Here is a 9,528-nt window from a genome sequence, read left to right on the forward strand (position 1 = left end):
TAGACACAAGAAGAGAGATGCTCATAAACTTGATGTTCACTGTGGATTTCATACCGAAAGCATGTTCTCCAGGGAATAGGCAGTTATACAAACACTCCAAAGACACTGCACTAATCTGTCACATATTTATAGGGTATTGAAAATCTCACATCAAGTATCTCCACTGTAATAAAACTTCAGAAAATGTTAACTTAATGAGACATTACTGTCAATATTAAGGCAATTTTCAGTGTGAACCAAGTTTTGTAACGTGGTGGAGGATGAAGACCTGGAAAGTAGAAATTCCTGTCATTTTAGTACTTGTCTAAGAAAAATGCTATCTTTCAACAGTTCCATGAGCCTTATCCTTGCATTGAAATGATTTGTATATTCCATGATAACAACATTACTAAAGATGTGCAGTACCCTTAGTGCATTGATCTGCAAATATGCAGACCTTAGCAGAAAGGTGTGTGACTTGTTTATAGGCTTCCTGTGGTGTTGGCCCATGTCAGGATGAGTCACCACATCATTGCAATCTACCCCTGTTATGAAAGGATAAGACTGTAAGTAATATAGCAGGAAGGGTGATTGGGCATCAGCATAGGACACTTCTATCCTAAGCCAATATGCCTAAGGCATTTACCCCAATAGGGAAATTGGAAAGGAGCAGTGGGAAGCTTTCAATAGGTGAAGACACAAGAGGCCTTGGGATTGACAACTAAAATAGGGGAGCACAAGAAGACTAATAGGTGAAAGATCCATGGTACTGAAATTTCTGGAAGGAATAAAATTCAATAAAACACCCTTAGAAGGGTGAAAAATCCTCCAAGAACAAATTAAACAAAAACCTCAAGTCAGCCCCAAGAAAATATATTTTGTCTGTGCTTTTCACTGCAGTCCTGATTTGCAATACTGTGCAGGATATAGATATCCTCTGTTTCAGCTTCTTGCTTATTGTTTCTGTTGTCTTCAGCCTACTGCAACAGATATTTCTTCATGTATTTCAGATCAGATAAAACATACAAAAAGAAGAGGAATGATTTTGTTTTAGGTTTATTTTATTTATTTAAAACAGTTACAGAGAGAGGTAGAGACAGAGAGAGAGGTCTTCCATCCACTTGTTCACACCTCAAATTACCACAACAGCCAGAGCTGTGCTGACCTGAAGCCAGGAGCTTCCTCTGGGTCTCCCACGTGGATGTAGGGGCCCAAGAACTTGGGCCATCTTCTACTGCTATCCCAGCCACAGTAGAGAGCTGGATCAGAAGAGGAGCAGCCGGGACTAGAACTGGCACCCAAATGGGATGCCGGTGCTTCAAGGTCAGGGCTTTAATCTGCTGTGTCACAGTGCTGGCCACAATTCTTTTTTTTAGTTTATTTTTTTAATAAATATAAATTTTCAAAGTACAACTTGTGGATTATAGTGGCTACCCCCCATAACATCCCTCCCACCCACAACCATCCCATTTCCCACTCCCTCTCCCATCCCATTCTTCATCATGACTCATTTTCAATTAACTTTATATATAGAAGATCAACTTAGTATATACTAAGTAAAGATTTCAACATACTGCACCTACAAAGACACACAAAGTATAGGATGCTGTTTCAGTAGTAGTTTTACCATTAATTTGCATAGAACAAAACATTAAGGGCAGAGGTCCTACATGGGGAGCAGGTGCACAGTGACTCCCATGGTTGATTTAACAATTGACATTCTTATTTATGGTGTCAGTAATCACCAGAGGCTCTTGTCATGAGCTGCCAAGGCTATGGAAGCCTCTTGAGTTCACCAACTCTAATCTTATTTAGACAAGGCCATAGTCAAAGCGGAAGTACGCTCCTCCCTTCAGAGAAAGGTACTGCCTTCTTTGATGGCCTGTTTTTTCTGCTGGGATCTCACAGAGATATTTCATTTAGGTCACTTTTTTTTTTGCCACAGTGTCTTGGCTTTCCATGCCTGTGAAACTCTCATGGGCTTTTTAGTCAGATCTGAATGCCTTAATGGCTGATTCTGAGGCCAGAGTGCTGTTTAGGGCTTTTGCCATTCTATGAGTCTTCTATGTATCCTGCTTCCCATATAGGATCATTCTCTCATTTTTAATTCTTTTTTTTTTTGACAGGCAGAGTGGACAGTGAGAGAGAGAGACAGAGAGAAAGGTCTTCCTTTTCCATTGGTTCACCCTCCAATGGCCACCACGCTGTGACCGGCACACTGTGCTGATCCAAAGCCAGGAGCCAGGTGCTTATCCTGGTCTCCCATGCGGGTGCAGGGCCCAAGCACTTGGGCCATCCTCCACTGCACTCCCGGGCCACAGCAGAGAGCTGGCCTGGAAGAGGGGCAACCGGGACAGAATCCGACGCCCTGACTGGGACTAGAACCCGGTGTGCCAGCGCTGCTAGGTGGAGGATAAGCCTGTTGAGCCACGGTGCTGGCCTCTCTCCTTTTTAATTCTATCAATTATTTGCAGACACTGGTCTTATTTATGTAATCCCTTTGACAATTAATCCTAACTTTTTGATCAATTATGAACTTAAACTGATCACTTTAACAAGTAAGATAGCATTGGTACATGCCACCTTGATGGGATTGAATTGGAATCCCCTGGCACATTTCTAGCTCTACCAATAGGGATATGTCTGAGTGAGCATGCGCCAAACTGTACATCTCCTCTTTCTCTTATTCCAACTCTTATATTTAACAGGGATCACTTTTCAGTTAAATTTAAGCATGTAAGAATAATTGTGTGTTAATTACAGAGTTCAACCAATAGTATTAAGTAGAGGGAAAAAATACTAAAAGGAATAAAATAGTAAGTTGTTCCTCGACAGTCAGGACAAGGGCTGTTCAATTCATTGCTTCTCATAGTGTCAGTTTCACTTCTACAGGGTCCGTTTTAGGTTCTCAATTATTTGTCACTGATCAGGGAGAACATGTGATATTTGTCCCTTTGGGACTGGCTTATTTCACTTAGCATGATGTTTTCCAGATTCCTCCATTTTGTTGCAAATGACCAGATTTCATTTTTTTTACTGTTGTATAATATACTATAGAGTACATATCCCATAATCTCTTTCTCCAGTCTTCTGTTGATGGGCATTTAGGTTGATTCCATGTCTTAGCTATTGTGAATTGAGATGCAATAAACATTGAGGTGCAGACAGCTCTTTTATTTGCCAATTTAATTTCCTTTGTGTAAATTACAAGGAATGGAATGGTTGGGTTGTATGGTAGGACAATATCTAGATTTCTGAGGTATCTCCAAACTGTCTTTCATAGTGGCTTTACCAGTTTGCATTCCCACCAACAGTTGGTTAGTGTCCCCTTTTCCCCACATCGTCGCCAGCATCTATTGTTGGTAGATTTCTGAATGTAAGCCATTCTAACCGGGGTGAGGTGAAAACTCATTGTGGTTTTGATTTGCATTTCCCTGATTGCTAGTGATCCTGAACATTTTTTCATGTGTCTGTTTGGCCTCGATTCTTTACTCTTGAATTTGTTCCATAAGGGTACATTTCTCACATCCCTGGAAGCCTTTACCTCATATTTCATTTGTTATAATCAGTCACAGGTTTTTGAAATTTAAATAATTTAAATAAGTGTGAGATTGTCAAGGTGGTCTCACAACAATCAGAATGTGGTGAACCAGAGCACAACATTATCAAACTGGCAGCCTATTGGAAACAAGCAATGCAATAAATTATCATTGGTTAGTCAACTAGTTCGAGTATCTCAGTGAGTTAGCAGAATAGAGAATTGTTTATTTCTCAAAAGGGACCATAAAAGAGTGTGATTTTTTTCTTAATAAGAGATAGGAATGGAATTAAGATTTTGTGGGATCTTTAATATCACTCCGTGAGGAAAACCCTGTGTTATATATTTTGGTGAAATGATTGTCTTACCAAAGTTAAATATCAATTGCAACTCAATTTGATGTTGACATAGCAACTATATTTAAATAAATAAAGCTGATATTTCTAATGATTTTGTCTAAAGATCATTCTGTCTTTGCTAGAAGAAGTGAGACTAACCAGAGTATTTGTGATGGCTGAGAAATTGGCTTAAGGGATGGGAGCCTGGTGGGGTCCCAGAGGGAGACAGGAAGGCCTTGAGATCCTTGGATCTATCATGTGGTAAGGGTGCCCAGCCATTTTCCCCCCATTCCTCCTCAGCAACAGCAGCTGGAATCAGGTTCAGAGTTAGTCTGCTTCTGAATGTACCATAACTGCCTCCAAGGATTCCTATTCTTTGTTCCTTGGACCTTCAACTTCTCTTGGGCATTTCCATCTGTCTGAGGGCTGAATGCTACCCACTTTTTGCCATATACCTCATTAGTTTCACTTTGTCCTGTTCTATTTCTCCTTTCTCTCCTACCTGTGACCCCTTGTCACTCCAGTCCTCCAGGCTACCCCCTTGTTTCCAACAGGAATGTTTGGTACCACCAGCAAGTCCAGATGACTAGGAGTAGAGGGAGATACAGAAAGGAATGAGAGTTCAGGGCAGGACTCAGGTGGTTTTCATGAAAATCCCACTCTGATCTTTTAAATACAGAGGGTTGGAATTATTTTTAATGTGTGCTTTGGGGGAGATGGCAGATGTTAGTAAAAGGGTACGGGAATGGAAAGTGTAGATGAGTTAACTCATGCAATTCCAAGGGTCTGTTCCCTGAGCCGTTTTTTTTTTTTTTTAAGATTTTATTTATTTATTTGAGAGGTAGAGTTACAGTTAGAGGGAGAGACAGAAAGGTCTTCCTTTCATTGGTTCACTCCCCAAATGGCTGCAGTGGCTGGAGCTGCACCGATCCGAAGCCAGCAGCCAGGTGCTTCTTCCCAGTCTCCCATGTGGGTGCAAGGCCCAAGCACTTGGGCCATCTTCTACTGCTTTCCCAGGCCATAGCAGAGAACAGGATTGGAAGAGGAACAGCCAGGACTAGAACTGGTGCCATATGGGATGCTGGTGCCACAGGTGGAGAATTAACCTACTGCGCCATGGCACTGGCCCCTCCCTGAGGCTTTTCACATGTGGAGTTCAGTGCATTGTGAGGCTTGCCCAATTCAAAGGTGAAACATATCCCAAATTAAGAGTGGAGGTTTAGCTCCCACTTGTGGCAGAAATCTTGGAGTCAAGGGCCCTTTTTTCCTTTTCTCCAGGTAACCCACACACTGACCCAAAATATTAAATACCAAGATCCTCTAACTTGTTTGGATTGGCTGAAGAAGACATATAGCCAGTTATGGTCCATATTTTCAAAATGGAATGCATGGTTTTTATACACTTGTAAATGGTCAAATGACAATTTGACCAATTTGTTTTCTAATCAAAGGGCATTGTTTGGATTTCTCATTATGGCACAAGAGTCAATACAAAAATAATACCAGCTGGGGATGGCATTGTGGTAAAACAGCTAAAGCTGTGGCATGCAACACTGGCATACTATGTGGACACAAATTCCTATCCTAGCTGCTCCACTTTAAATCCAACTTCCCACTAGGCCTAGGAAAAGCATCTGGAGATGGTGCAAGTGTTTGGGCCTCTGCCATCCACATGAGAAACCTAGGAAGAAGCTCCTGGCTCCTGGCTTTAGCCTGGCCCAACCCTGTTGTTGCAGCCATCTAGGGAGTGAACCAGCATATAGAATGTCTCTCCCTTTCTTTAAAATAATAAAATAAACCTTTAAAAAATAATGACAGCTTACAATGTTCATACAGCAGTAGCAACACAACACCACACCATTACCATCTTCTTGACCTTCCTCTGCCTCAGATTGATCATCACCACCACTCTCAACACTGCAAATTCAGTTACTGCTGTCCACCCTGTACAGTGGCATACTTCTTTCACAGTTGCGTTAACCATGTTAAATCTTGTGTAATAGCAGCCATATTTCCTATCTTCAGCAAGCCCAGCTCAGATATGCGCTGCTCTAGCTGCTACCATTAAAGCACACAGTCATCAGTATTGGTATCACCCACAACAGCAGCCGGATCTTGAAACAGATAGACTTATTGAATATCCAGCCTTTGGTCTTGCCTAGTCAGTAGTAGGTCCAAGAGATGGAATGAGAGTAGCACTCAAAGAATGCTGTGCCTTCCAGAATTTGATCTCTTAAAGAAGAGGCTCATGGGAATGCAAGATGTGTTTTTTTAAACATGATAATGTGATCTTGACCCTTGACATATTCCAGCTTCCACATATTGACTATTTTGTAGAAATATGTGTTGCACAGAATTGACACAGAGCGAACCACATGAAATTTTTATAATTATCTCTCCTCTATCATTCAGCTCATATCATGTTAAAGTTTTGTTCACAAGGTTTTATAAGGTTTGAAATATCTCCTTTGAGCTGACAATTTACATCAAGACATTAAGAATGTGACTCCTGGCCGGCGCCGTGGCTTAACAGGCTAATCCTCCACCTTGCGGTGCCAGCACACCGGTTCTAGTCCCAGTCGGGGCACCGGATTCTATACCGGTTGCCCCTCTTCCAGGCCAGCTCTCTGCTATGGCCCGGGAAGGCAGTGGAGGATGGCCCAAGTCCTTGGGCCCTGCACCCACATGGGAGACCAGGAGAAGCACCTGGCTCCTCTCCTGGCTTTGGATCAGCACGATGTGCAGGCCACCGCGGCCATTGGAGGGGGAACCAACGGCAAAAAAGAAGACCTTTCTCTCTGTCTTGCTCTCTCACTATCCACTCTGCCTGTCAAAAAAAAAAAAAAAAAAAAGAATGTGACTCCTTCTGAATAGCAACTGTGTTCAAAAGATTTTCTATTCTGCATTGGCCAGAGTGGAATAATCAAATGAATCTCAGTAAGATTTAGGAAGTTAACTACATAAATTATGCTCCAGAAATCCTGATATTCTGCTGTTAGTCCTATGGACATCTGGTCCATCAGATGTATCTTAGCAGAATTATTGGGATAAAGAATATTGTTTCAGGGGAGTCCCTCAGCAGTTGGATTTGACCATAGACCTATTGAGTACACTGTCTTTGGAAGCAATGCTAACAGCTTAAGGCCCTTTTGAAGGCATCCTCCACATCTCACAGTCATCTATTCCTATTCTCTATACTCTGTAGCAGTTAAAGGCAGGATTTTAGTGTTTGATCCATCTAAAAGAACATCCACTAAGGATGCCTTAGCCCACCCCTACCTAAATGAATGGTGACTATGCTACTGTGTGTGTGTGTGTATGTGTGTAAATGTAACTTTTCCACCTCTACTGGAGTTTACACCAGTGCTATTGAGCCCATCACTAATCCCCAATTTGATGATATTTATGAGAGGAACATCAGTTCTGTAAGGCAGGTTAAAAATTACTAACCAGCTCCTTTTGTAACAGAAGAGTGCCTCTTTACATCAACTCTGTCTGTAACTTTATGAACATTGCTAGTTTCACTGTGCTAAACCCTCTGCCATGTCCCCATGTCCTCTGGTATGGGAGTAACTATAGGGTAAATGTACTACTTAAGGTGTGATGCAGCTCATGGCTGCTGTCTGCTATTTGCAGTTCTGGAGGGTAATCATGTATGGTCTGTAATTTTGTTAATTCAGTTTAAAATTAACAACCACTGCTTTCATGATATGAATCATATTTAGAAATGTTACTAGACTTTTAATCCTTTAAAATCATTGTGCTTTTAGAAGAAAAATATTTCATCCAGAGTTACACACATTTTGCAAATTTGGTGCAGCTGTTAAGATGTATCTCAAAAACCTTACAGAAAAACCTTACAGAAAGAAATAGAAGAGGATACCAAAAAATGGAGAAATCTTCCATGCTCATGGATCGGAAGAATCAATATCATCAAAATGTCTATTCTCCCAAAAGCAATTTATACATTCAATGTAATACCCATCAAGATCCCGAAGACCTTCTTCTCAGATCTGGAAAAAATGATGCTGAAATTCATATGGAGACACAAAAGACCTCGAATAGCCAAAGCAATCCTGTACAACAAAAACAAAGCCGGAGGCATCACAATACCTGATTTTAGGACATACTACAGGGCAGTTGTTATCAAAACAGCATGGTACTGGTACAGAAACAGATGGATAGACCAATGGAACAGAATAGAGACACCAGAAATCAATCCAAACATCTACAGCCAACTTATATTTGACCAAAGATCCAAATCTAATCCCTGGAATAAGGACAGTCTATTCAATAAATGGTGCTGGGAAAATTGGATTTCCACATGCAGAAGCTTGAAGCAAGACCCATACCTATCACCTTACACAAAAATTCACTCAACATGGATTAAAGACTTAAATCTACGACCCGAAACCATCAAATTATTAGAGAGCATTGGAGAAACCCTGCAAGATATAGGCACAGGCAAAGACTTCCTGGAAAATACTCCAGCAGCACAGGCAGTCAAAACCAAAATTAACATTTGGGATTGCATCAAATTGAGAAGTTTCTGTACTTCAAAAGAAACAGTCAGGAAAGTGAAGAGGCAACCAACAGAATGGGAAAAAATATTCGCAAACTATACTACAGATAAAGGATTGATAACCAGAATCTACAAAGAAATCAAGAAAATCCACAACAACAAAACAAACAACCCACTTAAGAGATGGGCCAAGGACCTCAATAGACATTTTTCGAAAAAGGAAATCCAAATGGCCAACAGACACATGAAAAAATGTTCAAGATCACTAGCAATCAGAGAAATGCAAATCAAAACCACAATGAGGTTCCATCTCACCCCGGTGAGAATGGCTCACATTCAGAAATCTACCAACAACAGATGCTGGAGAGGATGTGGGGAAAAAGGGACACTATCCCACTATTGGTGGGAATGCAAACTGGTTAAGCCACTATGGAAGTCTGTCTGGAGATTCCTCAGAAACCTGAACATAACCCTACCATACAACCCAGCCATCCCACTCCTTGGAATTTACCCAAAGGAAATTAATTTGGCAAATAAAAAAGCCATCTGCACATTAATGTTTATTGCAGCTCAATTCACAATAGCTAAGACCTGGAACCAACCCAAATGCCCATCAACAGTAGACTGGATAAAGAAATTATGGGACATGTACTCCATAGAATACTATACAGCAGTAAGAAACAACGAAACCCAGTCATTTGCAACAAGATGGAGCAATCTGGAAAACATCATGCTGAGTGAATTAAGCCAGTCCCAAAGAGAAAAATATCATTTGTTTTCCCTGATCGGTGACAACTGAGCAACAAAGGGGAAACCTGTTAAGTGAAATGGACACTATAAGCAACAATGAACTGATCAGCTCCTGTCCTGACTTTAGGTGTACAATGTAATACTTTATCCTTTTTAGTAGTCCAAGTGATCAATTCCAGCTCACAATTGATAGCTCTGATAGGTCTAAGAGTCAAAGAGATCACACAAACAAGACAAGTATCTGCTAATACTAACTGATAGAATCAAAAAGGGAGAGAAAGATCCAACATGGGAAGTGGGATACACAGCAGACTCATAGAATGGCAGATGTCCTAAACAACACTCTGGCCTCAGAATCAGCCCTCAAGGCATTCAGATCTGGCTGAAGAGCCCATGAGAGT

At 41.1% G+C, this 9,528-nt stretch overlaps 1 pseudogene; it reads left to right on the forward strand.

Annotated features, from left to right (window-relative positions):
* Positions 1-495: 495 nt before the first annotated feature.
* LOC133755234 (serine/threonine-protein kinase NLK-like) lies at positions 496-7,356 on the forward strand (annotated as a pseudogene).
* Positions 7,357-9,528: the final 2,172 nt, after the last annotated feature.

The sequence above is a fragment of the Lepus europaeus genome, unplaced genomic scaffold (assembly GCF_033115175.1).
Source record: "Lepus europaeus isolate LE1 unplaced genomic scaffold, mLepTim1.pri SCAFFOLD_3_1, whole genome shotgun sequence".
NCBI classification, from domain to species: Eukaryota; Metazoa; Chordata; class Mammalia; order Lagomorpha; family Leporidae; genus Lepus; species Lepus europaeus.